The sequence below is a fragment of the Rattus norvegicus genome, chromosome 10 (assembly GCF_036323735.1).
Source record: "Rattus norvegicus strain BN/NHsdMcwi chromosome 10, GRCr8, whole genome shotgun sequence".
NCBI classification, from domain to species: domain Eukaryota; kingdom Metazoa; phylum Chordata; class Mammalia; order Rodentia; family Muridae; genus Rattus; species Rattus norvegicus.
The window spans coordinates 22,035,153-22,055,619 of record NC_086028.1 but is presented as its reverse complement, the minus strand read 5'-3'; the positions used below and the strand labels follow the sequence as shown (position 1 = coordinate 22,055,619).

General features: G+C 39.0%; 1 protein-coding gene, 1 long non-coding RNA gene and 1 pseudogene across 11 annotated transcripts in view; 2 read left to right on the top strand and 1 right to left on the bottom strand.

Annotated features, from left to right (window-relative positions):
* The window catches only part of Tenm2 (teneurin transmembrane protein 2), a 1,136,292-nt gene that overhangs the window by 65,382 nt on the left and 1,050,443 nt on the right, over positions 1 to 20,467 (top strand).
* LOC108352072 (uncharacterized) overlaps positions 1 to 20,467 on the top strand; it is a 2,585,468-nt pseudogene that overhangs the window by 2,529,233 nt on the left and 35,768 nt on the right.
* LOC120095250 (uncharacterized) overlaps positions 19,362 to 20,467 on the bottom strand; it is a 37,302-nt gene continuing 36,196 nt past the window's right edge. For all 3 annotated transcript variants that reach the window (XR_010055588.1, XR_005490627.2, XR_010055589.1), the window contains one exon: positions 19,362 to 19,670. This is a non-coding gene — a long non-coding RNA (uncharacterized LOC120095250). The remainder of the gene's footprint in view (positions 19,671 to 20,467) is intronic.

Below are 20,467 nucleotides of genomic sequence, written 5' to 3'. Positions count from 1 at the left end.
GAGCATCAGACAATTTATACTCCACGGGTATAAGAAGAATCACATAGTAAAGTGCACAATAACAAGATCAGCCACACTTAGCAAAAATCATGATTTTCCCAGAGAGGAACGTGAATAACAACAGCCACTTTTGTTGATTAATCTGAAGTAGCCTTACTCCTATCCAATACCTCCGAGAGGGGCACAAAAAAAAGTGTTCCAAGAATAACTCCTTGTTTTTGAGGAAACTGGGGTCACAGGGTGCTTGTTTGGTTTTCTTGGAGATGTCTCTCAAGCACTCAGAATTCTCCTCACAAAACTCCATTAGGGAGCTATGTTCTGACACCTCACCGTGTATTACCAAGATGCCATCAAGGAAAACACCAGAAGTTGCCATCTTCACCATCACTCCCATAACCACCAGCATCAAGTGACTGGGAGCAAATAAAGATATTGCCTGTAACCAATGTTTAGCAATTCCCTCGCACAATTACTCCATTTCTCATCACTGCTCTACGCCCCTGCCTCTCGCTACCTAACTCTCACCATTTCTTAAGCAAAATAACAAGGAAAAGTGGTGCCATGAAAGGAGGAGATAAGTCTTGCATTTCTGAGTGGCCTTAAAAGACTTTACAGAACGTATTTTGTGGGCTTGAAATTTTTCTATTTTATAAAATACATTCCTGCAAACTCTGTGAGCCATAGATTCATGTTTCATGCATAAATCCAAAAATCAAAAGGACCTTAGGGCATTAAGACTCTGAAACTTGAAAGGACATAGCCTTTCTTTGTTTTTTTTTCTTAATAATTTTTGTAAAAATAAATTCTAAGAGACTTTAAGACATATGTTTTTAAACTGAAAATACTTTTATTCTTGAGGAAAAAGTCAATCATTGACTAATAATATTTTTCATATGCAAAATGTTATTAAAATTCTGAATAAAATTCATGTAGGGTATAATTCATCACTTCTCCTAGTCACAAAAGATTTAAAGCAGAGGGTGAAATGAAAAAGGACGAGTGGGACTAAAGAGTGTTGTTACAGCTAGCGAAATGTAATTAGGAAGGAAAATTCAACACCAGGTCCTGTAATGACTTCTAGTATGCTGCTACGTACTTCTGTGATAGTTGATGGCTGTGGGACTCTTCTCTATGGAGAGGCAGGGTAGGAAGATGCCAGTCACCTTTAAGAACACTGTTTTAACACTAGTATCATAAAGCAGTTTCAGTCTGTTGATCTCAGAGGCTGAGCCATTTGCTTAAAGTCACCGGGGAAGTTAAAAAAAATTCTTGAATACCCCAATTAATATCACCTGGTTCCTTATTAACCCCTTTCCACCTATTCTCCTACAACTGCAGCTCTCACATGTAATTTAAGTACTCTACATGCTTACAAGCTGGGACTCATTAGTTCATATTAATAAAAACCTCATGTGTTCCTTGAGGCTCACGCAATGATGACATATTAATTCGGAGGAGATTCGGGAGATCTTTGTTGAAACGAATGCTCTTGTGGGGCTCTCATGCGGGTTACGGGACGGATGATATGTGTGTGGTGACAGAATTGTCATGGAGCTGCTGTAAATTAGAATGACTGTCCACGCTCTATAGGAATGAGATGACCCAAGGGAAGAACGATACCAGAGAGGAGAATAGCATACCTGTGGACGATGAACAATCCTGTTCATATGTATCCATTAGTTTTAGTAAAGAGGAAGGTTGGACAAAACAGCCATAACAGCCTCTTCATATTTACATGGTGATAGTTTGCTCTGATCCCTTCCTTATTCAGTTTTTATATCATATTTATGAACTTCCCCGTTAATTCGGATTGCCTTTGGAATTTGTAGCAACCAGATTTTTACCCATGTGGAAATGTGTTGAGGAGGGGAAGGGGACCATACACTGTGATTTGCTTCATGCATTTGCAGCTCTGTTTTTTTATTGTATATTAGTCAATGGAAATTAATTGCTAATTATCCAAACATTTCTATGATAATATTTCAAGCTCTCTTGTAGCAGATGTGGCCTAAACTATATTTGGAAGAGAGTAGATGGTATTATCTTCCTTGACGGAAATGATTGCATAGGGCTTTAAATTTGTGTGTGCGTGTGCGTGTGCGTGTGTGTGTGTGTGTGTGCGTGCGTGTGTGATTTTTTATTTTAGAAAGAAAAATAGCTGTCCTTCTCTTACAACATTTGCTAAATATTCATACTGACCAGGGTAATTATGCACTGACTATATTAGCAAACATATAACTCTGTCAGCAGTAAGAAGTTGGGAAATGAAATTAAACAGATTTTGGATAATATGTTCAGTTACGTGTTAGTGCAGTCATACAGGTTGTTTAAATAACCATCAACACACTTCATTGGTAGTCATTGGCAATGACAGTCTTCTTATTTTGAGACTCTCGGGCTGAATTATTCTTTTTTTATTGCATTAGATGTCTGTCCTTCAGTGTCTGAACACTGCTTTTTCATTTCCCCTTTATGAATGCTAATAATATACTGGGAAGAGCACTGGCTATTTTTAGGAATCCAGCATTTCCTTGTATTTATACTGTGAACAAACTTGAGAGAGTCTAGCCCTGATTAAAAACGGATCATTTTCTCTTTTTAAAAAAAAGAATAATGTGGCACTAATACACAGACAAGGACAAAGAGAATCCGATGGGCGCCATGTCAAAGCTTAATTGTGTCAATAATTATTTGTGTATTGGTGCCAAGATCTTAATGAGGGGCAGTAACTTGTATGTAATCATTACCAATGACAAGTAGTTAAAATATCCTCATGAAGTGGCAAACTCCGGGAGAGACTGAAGCAATGACAACATTGCCTACAGTTCCTTATATTCTGCCATGGCTGAAATCCATCAGCAGGCTTAGTATTTAAAAGCGAAAGAAAATCTCACAGGGACATTGGCTCTGCAAGTCTAAGTACGTGTGTTTATGTGAGATTTTTTTCCCCCTCTGCTAAGAATAACTGTTTATCCTTGGGGTGAATTGTAACCTTGTTAGGACCCTTTTGGAAGAAAGACTTTGTCACCTTATTCTCCAACTTTCACCCCTGCCTGGAGACATAGACCTATTCATGTGCTTCTTCAATTTTACCTTCAGATAATGGCTTCTCTTTTATTAAATTTGTCCTTTCCACAACATTCGGACACATCCCCCCACTACCCCAAATGCTGGCACTCTGAGTCTCGGCATACTCTGCCACTCTCCACAGAGCTGCCTCCTGCCTTTGATCTATAAATTTGAAAGCTACCACATCTGAGTGCCACACTGCATAGTATGTCCTGTAAAAAGGGTGAGGGACTTAAGTGAGCCCCGAAGTACCCATGGAAATGTAGGAGTTCAATTTCCCTCATATGTGTTTCCCATTGATAGGTAGATTGAAGAAGCTTTAGTAACTCCACTGAAGAAATCAGCAACTTTGACCCAATAATTAGGTGTTGCCCATGTGACCCATTTACTTGAGGTCACTGGAAAGCTTGTGGGCATAAACCAGTCAGTCTATGGGTGGGAAGTTGCAGGACTCGACTCTGTGAAGTGTCATTTTGCCTGCAAGTGTGGGAACGGACTTTTATTTACAGACGACCACAAAGAGCCTTTGCTCGAAGCAAACAAGTGTATAATATATATCATGGAGAAATAGCTATGACATAATTTTTTTTGAGCAGTCATGTCCATGTAGATGAACTGTAATTTATGGGATTTTCCAATTGTGTTTACTTTCATCCAAAAGCCATAATTAGCACTAGTCCAGATCATGAAAAGATTTTCTAAAATGTATGTCTATTTTTAAAAGATTAATTGAATTTACAGCTTCTGGGTGTGATGTTTCCTGGGGCAGGAATTTATGTCTCTTTTACTGGGAAGTTGGAAAAAATATTCTCTCTCTCTCTCTCTCTCTCTCTCTCTCTCTCTCTCTCTCTCTCTGTGTGTGTGTGTGTGTGTGTGTGTGTGTGTGTGTGTGTGTGTTTACCATTTCTTTTAGTATCTTAACAAGAAGGTTTTCCTATATGAATATTCACTGAGAAGGAAAAAAATCCATACACACACACACACACACACACACACACACACACACACACGAAGTCGTAAGTAGTAGCAGATTTTGAGTAGGCCCTAACCACTGAGTCGACGTCTGGAGACTTGCTGACATTTTGAAAATAGTTTTTAGAACAAAATGTCAGAAGATGGCTGCTTTATCCACGCAAGAGTAACTTGTGTACAGCTGATGCTAACTAAGCCGCTTCTTACAAAGCTGTGTGAGGATGGATGACCACTGCGCTTTTTAAAAGAACTAATTATAGCCACAGATATATTCAACACTTTACATTTCGCACTTGCTGCATTCTGCCGAGCTTCTACACGCAAGAAGCGGTTGACCGACATTTGTACAGGCCAATGAGACGGTGGTATACTTGCTTTATTTTTAAAATGAGCCATCCGTGAGGAGACGTCCTGACGTAGGCCAACTTTCGACCAATGACGATGCTACCCTTTCAAGGCAGCTCATGGGGCAGCTGTGCTGTATTCACATTGAAATTAGGGGATTTAAAAAACCCGAACAGCTGTATTATTCAGACTTAAAATAAGAGCTTAGTTCCCCCAAATGGGCGTGACGTAAACATCTCATTAAATATTTTTAATTTTGAAAAAATAAAATCAGCGGCAATGGCTACACGGCTGCTGGCAGTGGATCACATGTGTGCAACCCGGTGGCTCTTTCTTTCCTTACATCACTGGGCTGTACTCTTCTTACTGCCTTGGAACTGAAGCGTAAAGCTCTGTACTATAGGTGAGGATGGATTCACACACGCTTTGTGCCCATTCTGTCTGAGTCGTATCTGTTAGCTGTGCAAACTACAGTCTTAGAGGAAAACTCCGAGCCTCTGTCCTGGAACCTCTTTACTTTTCTACGTTAATTCCTGTGGCTTTTTATAGACTAAACCTGAAAACTAGTAGGTGGTCCTTCTGTTCTTTGAGAGTTTCTTACTTTCTTCTAGCTTCATTGGTCTTGGGTAATATTGTGTAAGCTTTCCTCTGCTTTCAGGAGACGTGCTCACAACATAGGCTTTAATATAGATGGCAGAAGCATTGTGCCGTAACTCAGAGGTAGAGTGCTTGCCCGGCACACACAAGACTCTAGATTCCACCCTCTAGGTTGCAAACTGAGTAAAGACAGAGATGATTTTTGCAGCTGGTGTATGTTTGTCTGGGTAGGAAGGCGCTGAATTCATGAATGTGTTAGGTTTTGTCACTGGCTAACAAGTTGAGAGAATTGAGATGCAAATTGATTTCTTGTCCAGCTCTGGAAGTTGAGAGGCTCCCATCTAAATGCCGCCATGTTTGTTTTGCTCTGTGTACTCAGTAGAGATTCCACTCCTTGCTTTAACTGTTTTGCTTGCCACCACAGTCCCTTGACACTGATAGTGTCTCTTCAGGTCTGCTTCTGCCGTGTGATCCCTTTTATTATCTCTAGTCGAACCTGCTTTTGTCTTTCTCCATGGAGCCATACAATTCTACTGGAAGAATCTATAACTGGAAGGTCTTTGCATCAGGACCCTAATATTTATAACTGCAAAGCCCCCTTAGCCACGCATAACAGTCATTGTCCTAGGGTCTGAAGATAAATTTCTTTGGGAAGTCATTGTAAGCTCAACACAGCTTATTTGAAGAGAAATACGACAGAGATAAATGGTGACCTTGCTAATTCCTGTGTATACATACTTGGGACAATATTAAACCTTACATGTTTTTGTTGTTGTTGTTGTTTGATTGTAGTTTGTTGTTTTGTTTTGCTTTGTTTTCTGAAACAAAACTTTTAGTTTCATAGATTAGGCACGAGTAACAAAAATGATATTCACAGTACACACATTCATCAGTATAATCCCCGCTATTCTTCCAAGAAACCAGAATGAAAAATTTCACACATATGTGAACAGGCCAAGTTGCTGGTCAATAGAAACTTGTGTGTCTATGCATGTTGTATGTGTATAGGTAGGTATATGCATGTGTCTGTATATGTATATGTGTATGTGTTTCTGTGTTCGTATGTGTGTATGTATAAATGTATCTGTGTATGTGTGTATCTGTGTTTCTCTCTCTCTCTCTCTCTGTGTGTGTGTGTGTGTGTGTGTGTGTGTGTGTGTGTGTGTGTGTGTGTGTGATATTCTTCATTATGACTTGGGACATCTTTTCACTGTACCTGTCCATGTTATTAGGTTAAAAGTACCACTGATATTTTGATAGAATTTTCCCCCTTTTTAGCTGCCTGGGCCACATGATGCCAAGGGGACTGAAAATCCTGTGATGGATTCTGCCCCCCGCTCAGAACAATAGCTGTTGAAATTTGATTTGTCCATCTTCTAGGAAGACAAAGTGCCCCTTCAGTGTAGGCGAGTTGTCAGTGGGTACCATTTGTATTCTCTATTGCATGTTCACCTATTATAACATGATGATGTCATTATTCACATTATCTCTCCCATCATCATTATTATTATCCAGTGACCTCTGTCCTGGGGTGGAACTCCCTATAACAGATGGGAGAATCATTTATCGGAGTGCTTTCTGCCACACAATTCCCTGCCATTCTGAGTTTATATTGAGATGGGCTGCTTTTGGAACAAAGGCAGCCTGATCATAATTTGTCAGTGTTCTTGGTAGCTATATATCACCAAAGCTCTCTGCCAGTCCTTCTGGGACCCAATTATTTATGGAGCCGACAATATGGGCTAACACGTCTTGTTATGAATGCCATTATTACAATAGAAGCCTCACTGTCTTGGATGGTGAGGCAGCAGAAGTTCTGGTTGGTCAAAAATCCCATTAACTATGAGTTAATTCACACCGCCCCAGGTGATCCCCCGGTGCCCCAGGTGAGCATAGGAGTCCCACGGGAAAAGTTCTGTTTTTATTTTTTGTCCCCCTCTATCCTAACTGGAGAGATTTGTTGATGGCTGTAGTGTGTGGCTTCTGCCTAGTTTAAGTACCTATGGTGGAGTTTTCCAAGTTCTCAAGGAGTAGAAATGAAAAGATTAGGGCTCTGTCTATTATAATTGAATGAGGGAAACCACCTGAAGCCTATACATTCCGCACATCTCCAAAGTGATGGAGAAATAAATATCAACAGGGCCCAGCTTGGATAACTGAAGCATGCGAGGGGACTTGAATGCCAACTGCTTTGGTGACTTCTTGCCAACTGCTTTCTTCTTAAGTTCCCTCACTCCTGTTGGGTCACCTTGATTTAAATCAGGTCTCCACATCTGTTTGTAAGATGCCTCATAAGGGCAAAGAATAGAAAGGCAACTAATTAGCCTGCAAAAAAGTTAAATTCCTGTTGAATAAAAACTGTGCTCCCCATTAGGTGGAGGGAAGCAGAAATAGGAAACTATCCTGATTTGATAAAAGAAGTGGGGGTGCTGTCATCTTTATAATGGTTCCCGGTACATTTGTATACAAAAGAAATGGAAGGACCATTTTCACTGGTTAAATTATTTGAATTGGAGGTTTTTGATACACTGGCTTAGCAGAGTTTGGTTCAACAAATATAGAGGTTCCTATCCCGAAAGACACACCTTTCCAGCAAAGGCACTTAGAAGTACAACAGAATTATTCCTGTTCCTTTTTCCTTTATTAAAATAGCCTTTGAAGCAGGCGTAGTGCTTAAGAGATTAGATCTTATAGGGAAACATCACATATTGTATTTAAATATGCTAATCTCTGAGAGGAAATGAAGGATCTGAGCCTGTTCATTAAGAAATAAATTAATTCATCACCATCACATTCATCATCAATCATCATCCAGTTGTGTCCAGTTTTCAATTAAGTTTTTCCAAACCGCTTTGTGTCTTCACCAAAAGGACTGATTATCTCTGATGATGATTTTTTTTTCTTTTGGTATTCGGATGTTGATGGCGGTTGAATTGGTACAAACACGCTGAATGCCATTGCTATTCAAGGAGTTAGGCAACAGCCGTTCAGTGCATACAAATACGTTACAATGACAAGGGGAAAGTCTTACGTCTTAAGATGGATTCTAGTGGCTACAAGGCAGCTTCTCAGATTACTGGGCCACATTTAAAAAAAATGGTGTGAAATATAATACTCATTGAACATTCGGGATATATGCCTGTCATTCACACATTCCTGACTCACTCAGTGAGCCAATATTTACTAAGTACCCACGAGCCTGTGGTATCATGCTAGGGAATGAACGTATGAGTAGTTGATGCTCTTCTTGCCTTGGTTGGGTTTCCTGTCTAAAGTCTAGGAAATCGGACTCAAATGGCATGCCCATGTGCTTCTCCCTTGTTCTCCTTTTGCAGGGGGAGGGGTGTTTATTTGTTTTGTCCTCCCCATAGCAAATCCCAAAAGCCATGGTTATTTCACCAATGCCCTGATTGCTATACACAAGCCTCCTTCCTAGAGGTAATGAGTATTCCATGCCAGCATGGCACAAATTTCTAGCTCTCTCTTTTAGGCTTCTATGCAGAATGAGGATGTATGAAAATGTCTCACCATGCCTGCTACTTATCTCTAGATTCCTATAACATGAAGATGATCACAATCTGCCATCGTGCTGTTAAAATGATGCATAACCCGACCAGCACTCTGAAATGATCGAGTATTATTGCAGCCTCTTACAAGTTGGGCACTGAGATAATTTGGCTAGCATTGGAGAGAGAATGTTCCACAACCCCTGTGGCTCACCCTACACTGAATAAATATGGCATACTGCCGCTTCTGTTCTCCTTGTGTATGGAAGAACAATTAATGTGTCAAAAAAAAGGAAGGAAAAAAAAACCCATGATATATCCAGACCCATGTTAAAATTGCTAGACTACATTAAATCTGTTTTAAAGTTACTATACAACATAACAAGATGTGGCTTTCTGTGACGTATTAGACAACTTGAGGGTGTCTTACAGTGGCTTCATGACTTCTGTGTCCATTAATGATCCCACAGTGGTTTATGTGTTTCTTTTAAAATTCTCTTGGGTTACCAACATTCATATAGACGTTCAGATATAGCAAGTTTTATTTAGATAGTATAAATGAAGCAGTTTAAAAATGCAAACATGTAGACTTCTGTTTAGAGAAACAAACAAACATGGAATTTATGGGCTCCCTGCAATTGTTTCTGGTCCACTATTTCTCTAACACTTAAACATATACCTAAGAAAGCTTGCGAAGCCTTTGCAGAATGCAAACAATGGATTGCTTTCCTGTGAGCATTCCAAAGGAAGGAAGGCAGGAAGGAGCCTGGGGAAGTCAAAAGGGCATTTTTGTCCATTTTATCTGCTGACATAGTTCATGCAACTCAATTAATGAATATTCTAGGTCATAGTGTTTGCTCGATACGTATATGTGACCTGAATGAATGAATGGGTTCTCCATTTTTACAGATAAACTTTTTTACAAAGGCTTAAAAGGGAGCTTAATCTCTGAAGTACAGAAGGAGAGCCATTAATTTTTCTTTATAGGTAAAAGTAGAATACACTCATGTCTTTTTTTACATGAGAACAAATGTGTCCATGTTAGGATATTAGATTGTAATATTTGCTTTTGAAAAAAATTACATATATTTATTTATTTTATGTCTATGAGTGTATGCATGAGTCTACATATGTGTGCCGTGTGGGAATTCAGAAGAAAACATTAGATTCCCTGGTACTAGGCTTGCAGATTGTTACATGCCAGCATATGTGTGCTGGAACTTGAATTCTGGTCCTCTGCAAGAGTAAAAAGTATTCTTAATCTTGAGCTGTCTCTCCACCTCAAATCATACTTAGTTCACGTTTTTAATATTTTGTCTATTTTTGAGATTATACTTACATCATTTTGCCTTTCTTTTCATCCTCTAAGATCTTCCATGTACTTCCCTACTGTTATTTTTCAAATCCATGTTCGTTGTATAATTGTTCTTACATACATATGTTTTCATATTAGTTACTATAAATACATAAATCTTATACATGTTTATATAATATATAATGAATATATTACAAATATACATTTATATAACTATACAATGATTATATATAATATATTATTAAATTATATATAACTTAATATAACTATATGTGATAGCTATAAAGATATACAATACATGCACTTTGTGTGTATAAATATATATTTATGCATATACAAATAAATAATAAATATACTTATGAATAAAACTTATTGATAAAATAGCAATATGTGTTGGTATATTTTTTAATAAAATATATGTTTATATACTATATATGTATATATACTATGTATATTCTTTCTTTTTTGCCACTGGCTGCTATATATTCTTTTTTTTTTATTAACTTGAGTATTTCTTATATACATTTCAAGTGTTATTCCCTTTCCCGGTTTCCGGACAAACATCCCCCTCCCCCCTCCCCTTCCTTATGGGTGTTCCCCTCCCAACCCTCCCCCCATTGCCGCCCTCCCCCCATAGTCTAGTTCACTGGGGGTTCAGTCTTAGCAGGACCCAAGGCTTCCCCTTCCACTGGTGCTCTTACTAGGATATTCATTGCTACCTATGAGGTCAGAGTCCAGGGTCAGTCCATGTATAGTCTTTAGGTAGTGGCTTAGTCCCTGGAAGCTCTGGTTGCTTGACATTGTTGTACTTTTGGGGTCTCGAGCACCTTCAAGCTCTTCCAGTTCTTTCTCTGATTCCTTCAATAGGGGACCTATTCTCAGTTCAGTGGTTTGCTGCTGGCATTCGCCTCTGTATTTGCTGTATTCTGGCTGTGTCTCTCAGGAGCGATCTACATCCGGCTCCTGTCGGTCTGCACTTCTTTGCTTCATCCATCTTGTCTAATTGGGTGGCTGTATATGTATGGGCCACATGTGGGACAGGCTCTGAATGGGTGTTCTTTCAGTCTCTGTTTTAATCTTTGCCTCTCCCTTCCCTGCCAAGGGTATTCTTTTTCCTCATTTAAAGAAGGAGTGAAGCATTCACATTTTGATCATCCGTCTTGAGTTTCGTTTGTTCTAGGGATCTAGGGTAATTCAAGCATTTGGGCTAATAGCCACTTATCAATGAGTGCATACCATGTATGTCTTTCTGTGATTGGGTTACCTCACTCAGGATATTTTCCAGTTCCAACCATTTGCCTACGAATTTCATAAACTCGTTGTTTTTGATAGCTGAGTAATATTCCATTGTGTAGATGTACCACATTTTCTGTATCCATTCCTCTGTTGAAGGGGATCTGGGTTCTTTCCAGTTTCTGGCTATTATAAATAAGGCTGCGATGAACATAGTGGAGCATGTGTCTCTTTTATATGTTGAGGCATCTTTTGGGTATATGCCCAAGAGAGGTATAGCTGGATCCTCAGGCAGTTCAATGTCCAATTTTCTGAGGCACCTCCAGACTGATTTCCAGAATGGTTGTACCAGTCTGCAATCCCACCAACAATGGAGGAGTGTTCCTCTTTCTCCACATCCTCGCCAGCATCTGCTGTCACCTGAGTTTTTGATCTTAGCCATTCTCACTGGTGTGAGGTGAAATCTCAGGGTTGTTTTGATTTGCATTTCCCTTATGACTAAAGATGTTGAACATTTCTTTAGGTGTTTCTCAGCCATTCTGCATTCCTCAGCTGTGAATTCTTTGTTTAGCTCTGAACCCCATTTTTTAATAGGGTTATTTGTTTCCCTGCGGTCTAACTTCTTGAGTTCTTTGTATATTTTGGATATAAGGCCTCTATCTGTTGTAGGATTGGTAAAGATCTTTTCCCAATCTGTTGGTTGCCGTTTTGTCCTAACCACAGTGTCCTTTGCCTTACAGAAGCTTTGCAGTTTTATGAGATCCCATTTGTTGATTCTTGATCTTAGAGCATAAGCCATTGGTGTTTTGTTCAGGAAATTTTTTCCAGTGCCCATGTGTTCCAGATGCTTCCCTAGTTTTTCTTCTATTAGTTTGAGTGTGTCTGGTTTGATGTGGAGGTCCTTGATCCACTTGGACTTAAGCTTTGTACAGGGTGATAAGGATGGATCGATCTGCATTCTTCTACATGTTGCCCTCCAGTTGAACCAGCACCATTTGCTGAAAATGCTATCTTTTTTCCATTGGATGGTTTTGGCTCCTTTGTCAAAAATCAAGTGACCATAGGTGTGTGGGTTCATTTCTGGGTCTTCAATTCTATTCCATTGGTCTATCTGTCTGTCTCTGTACCAATACCATGCAGTTTTTATGACTATTGCTCTGTAATACTGCTTGAGTTCAGGGATAGTGATTCCCCCTGAAGTCCTTTTATTGTTGAGGATAGCTTTAGCTATCCTGGGTTTTTTGTTATTCCAGATGAATTTGCAAATTGTTCTGTCTAACTCTTTGAAGAATTGGATTGGTATTTTGATGGGGATTGCATTGAATCTCTAGATTGCTTTTGGTAAAATGGCCATTTTTACTATATTAATCCTGCCAATCCATGAGCATGGGAGATCTTTCCATCTTCTGAGGTCTTCTTCAATTTCTTTCCTCAGTGTCTTGAAGTTCTTATTGTACAGATCTTTTACTTGCTTGGTTAAAGTCACACCGAGGTACTTTATATTATTTGGGTCTATTATGAAGGGTGTCGTTTCCCTAATTTCTTTCTCGGCTTGTTTCTCTTTTGTATAGAGGAAGGCAACTGATTTATTTGAGTTAATTTTATACCCAGCCACTTTGCTGAAGTTGTTTATCAGCTTTAGTAGTTCTCTGGTGGAACTTTTGTGATCACTTAAATATACTATCATGTCGTCTGCAAATAGTGATATTTTGACCTCTTCTTTTCCGATCTGTATCCCCTTGATCTCCTTTTGTTGTCTGATTGCTCTGGCTAGAACTTCAAGAACTATATTGAATAAGTAGGGAGAGAGTGGGCAGCCTTGTCTAGTCCCTGATTTTAGTGGGATTGCTTCAAGTTTCTCTCCATTTAGTTTAATGTTAGCAACTGGTTTGCTGTATATGGCTTTTACTATGTTTAGGTATGGGCCTTGAATTCCTATTCTTTCCAGGACTTTTATCATGAAGGGGTGTTGAATTTTGTCAAATGCTTTCTCAGCATCTAATGAAATGATCATGTGGTTCTGTTCTTTCAGTTTGTTTATATGATGGATCACATTGATGGTTTTCCGTATATTAAACCATCCCTGCATGCCTGGGATGAAGCCTACTTGATCATGGTGGATGATTGTTTTGATGTGCTCTTGAATTCGGTTTGCCAGAATTTTATTGAGTATTTTTGTGTCGATATTCATAAGGGAAATTGGTCTGAAGTTCTCTTTCTTTGTTGTGTCTTTGTGTGGTTTAGGTATAAGAGTAATTGTGGCTTCGTAGAAGGAATTCGGTAGGGCTCCATCTGTTTCAATTTTGTGGAATAGTTTGGATAATATTGGTATGAGGTCTTCTATGAAGGTTTGATAGAATTCTGCACTAAACCCGTCTGGACCTGGGCTCTTTTTGGTTGGGAGACCTTTAATGACTGCTTCTATTTCCTTAGGAGTTATGGGGTTGTTTAACTGGTTTATCTGTTCCTGATTTAACTTCGATACCTGGTATCTGTCTAGGAAATTGTCCATTTCCTGAAGATTTTCAAGTTTTGTTGAATATAGGTTTTTATAGTAAGATCTGATGATTTTTTGAATTTCCTCTGAAATTTTCCACTGGCTGCTATATATTCTTAAATATATAAATACAACATGATCAGTCTTCCTCATGTTTCTTGTATGTAAATGCTTTCAGGGCTGACCATTTGTATTGGATAATAAATGTGTGTGCTTTTCTCTAGGCAAGACTATTTCTCCTGCTCACTCCCAGCATCCCTTCTTGGCCTGCAGTGCTTTTCTAAGGTGAGGCCTAGCTCCCTCTCTCCCACATTAGCATATCTGCTGACGTCATCTTTGTTCAGGTCGTGTTTAGGCAGCCATGTTAGAAAGACTTCATGCCTACAGCTTCTCTACTATTTCTCACAGAAACTTCTTGTTCCTTTGGCTCTTTAATCTAGTTTATTTTCTCCTCTGTCATGTTAGACCATGCATTTCCATGTTCCTTCCTATTCGTTCCTATGTTCATTCCCCACAGTGATATAAGTTTCCTCTCCAACTATCATGTTCTATTGAAGTTTCCAATCAAGAACACGGTGAATGTTGTATCTGGAAATATATACCTTTAAAAGGTTATCTATTGATTCTTCTTCTATATGACATTATATCAAACCTTAAAAGAAATTTATATATTGCCTAGTGTATCAAGCTAGTGCTAAGACAGTAGTTTTCTTGTGTATACCACATATGGTCCCCTGCATCCGAGGAGAGCTGTGGGTGCCACCCAGTATCTTTGTGGATAGTAATGTTATATCACAATGTCCGAGGTTAGGTCCCCTAACAATGTGATAATACCTGTGTTTTCTGTCCCTTGAGCTTACACCGTTTTCTGCTATCACCTGCTATTTTTACATAAAGGTCCTGACGGTATTCTGTACAGATCTGGCCAGGTGAGCGTTCCCTGTCCATCTTTTCTCCCCCTCCCAGTCTTCTACTCCCTCCTTGTCCCCCTCTTCTCCTTCCTCTACTTCTTGTTGAGTATATTTTTGGAATCTGGTCTTATATAGCCCTGTCTGGCTTTGTATTTACCATGCAGCCAAATGTGACCTTAAACTTACTTTCCTGCTTCAAGTATTAAGTACTGGGATTACAGCCATGGACACAGAGAGCTATGTGCTGACTTACATATTTTTTTATGATGTTCCACTTATTTTGAAAACTTCATTCAATATTCTTCCTGTCCAGGATATTACATCTTCATTTTTTGCCTTTTTTCTAATAGCCTTCATTTCAATTGTATTGAGTGTAGTCATATCTGCCTATCAAACTCTTTTCCGTGACTTGTGTCTGGAAGATAAGAATTACATTTTGTTTATGGTCATAATTTGAATACACAATCCAATCCATGGCTCAGTGTTTTAATGGAGAGAGAGAGGAAGGGAAGAAATAAAAATATTCATCAATATTTATTGATTCAGTATTGATAATATTCAAGAAATGTAATCACATTTTATCTCTACCATTGAATGAATGGTAAAGAAAGTATGGTACGCACATAACGGCATTTTATGCAGCTGTAAAGGAAAATTAAATCATGACATATGGAAGAAAACGAATAGAACTGGAAATTGTCACATAAACTCCACTGAAACTACTGCATGCCTTCTCTTATATGTGAAATCTATATTTAAAGTTGGAGATATGTGTGAACATATGTGTGTATATTAATGTGTATAGGTCATAAAACTAGAAAGGGATTCACGATAGAGAAAAACAAGATCTTAAGTAGCGGTGGTGGGGGAAGAGGGTAACTGAATATTTCTCATAAGAAAGCAGAAGGAGGGGTTAACTACAGGAAGAAAAGGAACCAACCAAGGGCAGTAGGAGGCACAAACATGGGGGAGGGGATAAAGGAATACATGCTGTGCGTGGCAGTTAACATTTATCCTGACCAAAAAAGGCTAGATAACAAAGGAAAGAAAGACAGGAAAAAAAGTCCTCAGATATTATTCTTGGTGGATATTATGAATTTCTAAATTAGCAATAACTTTTTTCCTAAATTTAAAAAATACAGAAGAGAAGGGAGGATTTTAAAATTTCTAAAATTATGTGAGTCTTTAGGAAGGGAACTCCTTACTTCTTACTATAAAGTCTAAGCTCTATTATCTTCTGATATTTATATTCCCATTTTATAGTGATATATGTGTGTGTATATGTATGTATATGTTTATGTATAGGTACATATATTTGAATTTCTTGGGGGAATCTTAGTTTCCACTTGTATCGAGACCCTCCAGCATGCTTCTTTTCTAGTGGACAACACATACCAGTATTACAGAAAATGAACAAAAGAGCCAATGCTGTAAAAGAATCTTAAATATCCCAGCTTAGGATCAAGAACATTTGAAGTGACAATATTATTTGGTTTTTCAAACACATCTAAAAGACCAGTACAGAGTTTTTACAGAGTCGAATGTTGCTGATTTGAATTTGTGTTCTTGTTGATACCTGTAAGGGACTTAGACAGGCCATTACTCTGAAGCTCTGCATAGCAACGGTTTAACGATGCTCGTGCCTATCTCAGGCAGCTGAGGAGTCTAAGGCACGTAGAGGTTAAGTAACACACACAAGGCCATACATCTCATGTGAGACTTAGGTAAAATAGTAACCCACGTTGGATAAACTCAGGGCTAATCCTATAAAGGTTCTCATAAGATTTCAATGTGGAGCCTAGATAATGTAAAGAGCTTGTTTTCAGAGATGGCTGCAAGCTCAATTATGTTTAATATAATAAGCATCCATATTATGATTAAAATTTCATTTCAAGGAAATGATTGGGCGAATGTGGCCGTTTACGGGCATTATTTCATGTAATCATCACAAAGGTCTTATGAAATTGGTACTAATCTTTCCCCCAAACTCGCTTTATAAAAATTCAACCTGCATCAGGTATTTGAACCGGTAGTACAATAAAAAATACCCTTAGAGTCTCTCCTGGCTTTCCTCACTCAATCTGTGGATTTAAATTTTATTTTATTAAGCCTCTTCTCCAGCTGATATCATTGTGTATTGGCAATTTCTAGAAAGCATATTTGGAGAGCAGAGAATAAGAAAGGAAATCTTGGAGGTTCCTGCCAAACAGTGATGAATTAAAAATAGAAAGAAAATAAACTCGGGGTAGTGATCGGATATCTCAGTGGTTAAAAGCACAATTTTGTGCTTACAGATGGGACATGCTGGGATCCATAGATCTATGTCAGGTGACTCAGATCTGCCGATATCTCTAAGGCTAGGGCACTAATATCCTTTTCTGGACTCCACTGGCAACTGCAGTCATGTACACACACACACACACACACACACACACACACACACAGTGCAGTCATGTGCACAAACACACACACACACACATGCACACAGTGCAGTCATGTGCACAAACACACACACACAAACACACACACAGTGCAGTCTTGTGCACACACACACACAGTGCAGTAATGTGCACACACACACACACACACACGCACACAGTGCAGTCATGTGCAAACACACACACACAGTGAAGTCATGTGCACAAACACACACACAATTTTAAAATGATTTTTTTAAAAAACTCTTATAAAAAACAAGTCACTAATACTACTTTTTCAAAACCTCTTATAAAAGTAAGTCATGGATACTACATTTTCAAGTTGGAGAAAATTATGATCTATCAGCTTTAAAGAAGACAGATACCTATGGCAAAATTAAAGGACAGCAATGAAAAGATCTTTAGCTGGCCACAGAATGCTTTCTCTCCCTTGGTTTTCTCTCACGAAAATAGGAAAAACTCTTTTTTGCAAATGCCACCCAGGACTGTGGGTATAACCCAGTGGCCAAATGCTTACCTATCATGTGTGAGGCCCTAGGATTGATCCCCTGCACAGGGGACGGAAAGAGTCTCAAGGGTGAGCCCGTGAACAGGATTGCAACTTAGAAGCCATGTTTGAAATTCCAAATGCTTACTGTTGAATGTGGGAAGTGCTGTTCTCTTTCTTTAAAAATGTACCTTAAGCCTTTTGGAACTGCACCGTTTTCCACTCTATGGGAAGCCAATAAATCTCTATTCTTTCTCTTTCCACTCAGCAGCTCCCAGTAAAAAGGAAAAACGCCAGAGCCATCCAGGCATCGTGCTGGCTGTGGCTTTTCTGCATGCTCCATTGAGAGGCCTAATAGTTAAGCCAATGTGTTGTGCTGTGTGCAGCTGAACGTTGAGCCACTGGCAGGGACAGTGCGTGCAACAGTTGGGATAGTCATTGTCGAGGAAATAGTCACAAAGTGAAACAAGACCTTATACATGCTTTGAAGCTGCTCCGCTGTCTTTTTCATGCTTGTGAGACACCCATTTTGTTTTCTTATTCTACCCAAGAAAGCGTGCATAGAATAGGGCACAACGTTTTTCATGAGTCTGCTCTCTTGTCTGAGCTGAAAAAGCGAAGACGGGGCAGGCAGCATATCTGATTTTTTTTTTTTTTTTCCGGAGCTGGGGACCGAACCCAGGGCCTTGCGCATGCTAGGGAAGCGCTCTACCACTGAGCTAAATCCCCAACCCCGAATACCGATTTAAATAGCATCCTGGTAGCAATTGCCTGTCTGTGTCCATGTTAGGGTTCTGTCTCAGTGTGCGAATTCAGCACGAAGTGGCTACAGGGGCACTCATTTTGTAATCATATGAAAATATTAAGAAGAGGAATTTCTAGTCTGTCAAACTAGAATCCAAAGCCTCAACGTTGAATTATATGGGTCTGCAGGAAAGCACGCTCAGAGCATGGGGCTTCTTCCTCCGAGCTCTGTAAGTGCAAAACTCAAGCGTCTTTCCATCAGTAGCTCACGATAAGGATACATCTGTCAGACATGAGCACATACCTCCAAAACAGTCCTAAAATAACTAATGCGTCCAGCTTTGCTGAGATTAAACTCATTGACTCTTGGGGACAATCGAAGGCTTAGACTACTTCGGAGTTGTGACAAGTTTGAAGGACCCAAACATCACAACAAATACTCATAGTCATATATGATATGTATGTATACATATTAGGATTTTTAAAGAAAACACTTCAAAATCTTCACGAATTTTTGTTAAAGAATAAAGATGGAGGGATCATTCTGACATTGAGTTAAAAGACTGTCTAACTCAATTAATAGAAAGCTGAAAAACAAGACTAACCAAGGCCAGCTTTGTTGCAATTAATGTGATTATCAGTTGTACCTGACACTCATAGTAGTTTCTAATGTGTTTCGAACCTACTCTTAAGCCAGTTTTTATCTGTGAGCTTATAATATCCCCCCGAGCAGTGTTTCTGCGACTGCTGTAGAAACAGTGGTAACAAATTTGGTCCAATTCGGAAATGATTGAGAATTGTTTTCAGTTTCGTGAAATACCGGGGCCTGTTCTCTTTGTGCTTGAAGTGAGACTGAATACTGGTCTTCTGCCAGAGATGAATATTTCTGTTTATATTGTCAAGACCAGAGTGGCCAGTCAATAATCAATTAATCAAATTCTAAATGATAAAGATGACAAGTGACTCTGCTCTCGTACGTGTGGTTTAAAATGACCTGGCTTTTCTTCGTAGAAAGTACATTTATTGAAGTGATTTAGCCCATGACATTTATCTTAGAACATGTATTTTAAAAGTTGAGAATCTTTTCCATGGGCTAAAAATATTTACCCTTTTATAGTTCACGGGTGGGTCCTGAACCTCCCAGGTATTTATAGCATCGATGGCACCTCTCTTTTGCTTTGCTCAATTATGCAAACTTGGCATGAATGGGATATGTGAATGAAGGAGATGATTCAGAACACAAAAGATTTCAAATTTCCACAGTATTGAGAAATACAGCTTTTAAAATTAAAATCAAACACAGTTGGAACATTATCTCAATTGATAGTGAATAAAAATGTCTCACTCTGATAAACCAATGACAGATCAGATGTTTCCAGAAAGAATAGAAAACACTTTCGTTTCCACTGGGAAATTTCTTCAAGATTAAAATGCCTGCTCGCTCCAATCCACGATGGCACTCAAACTGGTCCTTCTTTGCTGTTTTACCATTGTGTCATTTTCTGGCAGTATGAACTGTGCCTTGTTGAATTTATGAGTTCTTGATTTGCTGATTTCTAAGGTAGGGAAACATAAGAATGTAATTTATGTATTTCCTGTAAAGAACAAACAAATCACTATCTTCAGAATCGTCAGAGGAAGGATGGGCACGCAGGAAGGGTTCAGTAGAGTCAAACTAATTCCATTAATTATCCAAACTGGCTTGCCTTACAAAAGCATAAAAGTCATGCAGATTGCCTTGTAATCTTTCTTTCATGGTCTCTCATTGGATGAACCTAATTATATAATAACTCCCTTGAGAGCAAAACACATGCCATGTTCTGCTTTGATACCATTGATGAAGTGTCAAAGAAAACTCGTTGTGTAAGGGGTCAATTTTTGTGGATCTAAGATCAAGAATTTATCAAGGTGTGCATGGCTCCTGTTCTGTTGGAGAGAGCAGTATGAAAGATAAAACAAAAAATGGTCACTTGTTCTATCTCCTGCCACCTTGTACTATACAAAAATGTTTTATCCTGTGGAGACCAGACCTTGCCAACAAGGTTCTGTTGGGTCTTATATCCAAGATGTTTCGATAAGAAACTCCATACTCCTGCTGCCAAAGACATATCTGCTATGGTAAACAGTTATTAGTAGATTTATTTAAAACTTCGTGTTCCTGATCTGGATACGTTGGTTCACGCCTATCATCCAAGCACTGGGACAGCAGAGGCTGGAGTCTACCCAACCTGAACTATATACGAACTTCTTGTCCAAAGGGAAGAAGAAGAAAATTATCGTGTACTTGTGATTGAAAAAGTCCCGGATCCATGGAGGTAGGGAGTATGCTGAATGCTCGCCCTGGGCTCTCTTT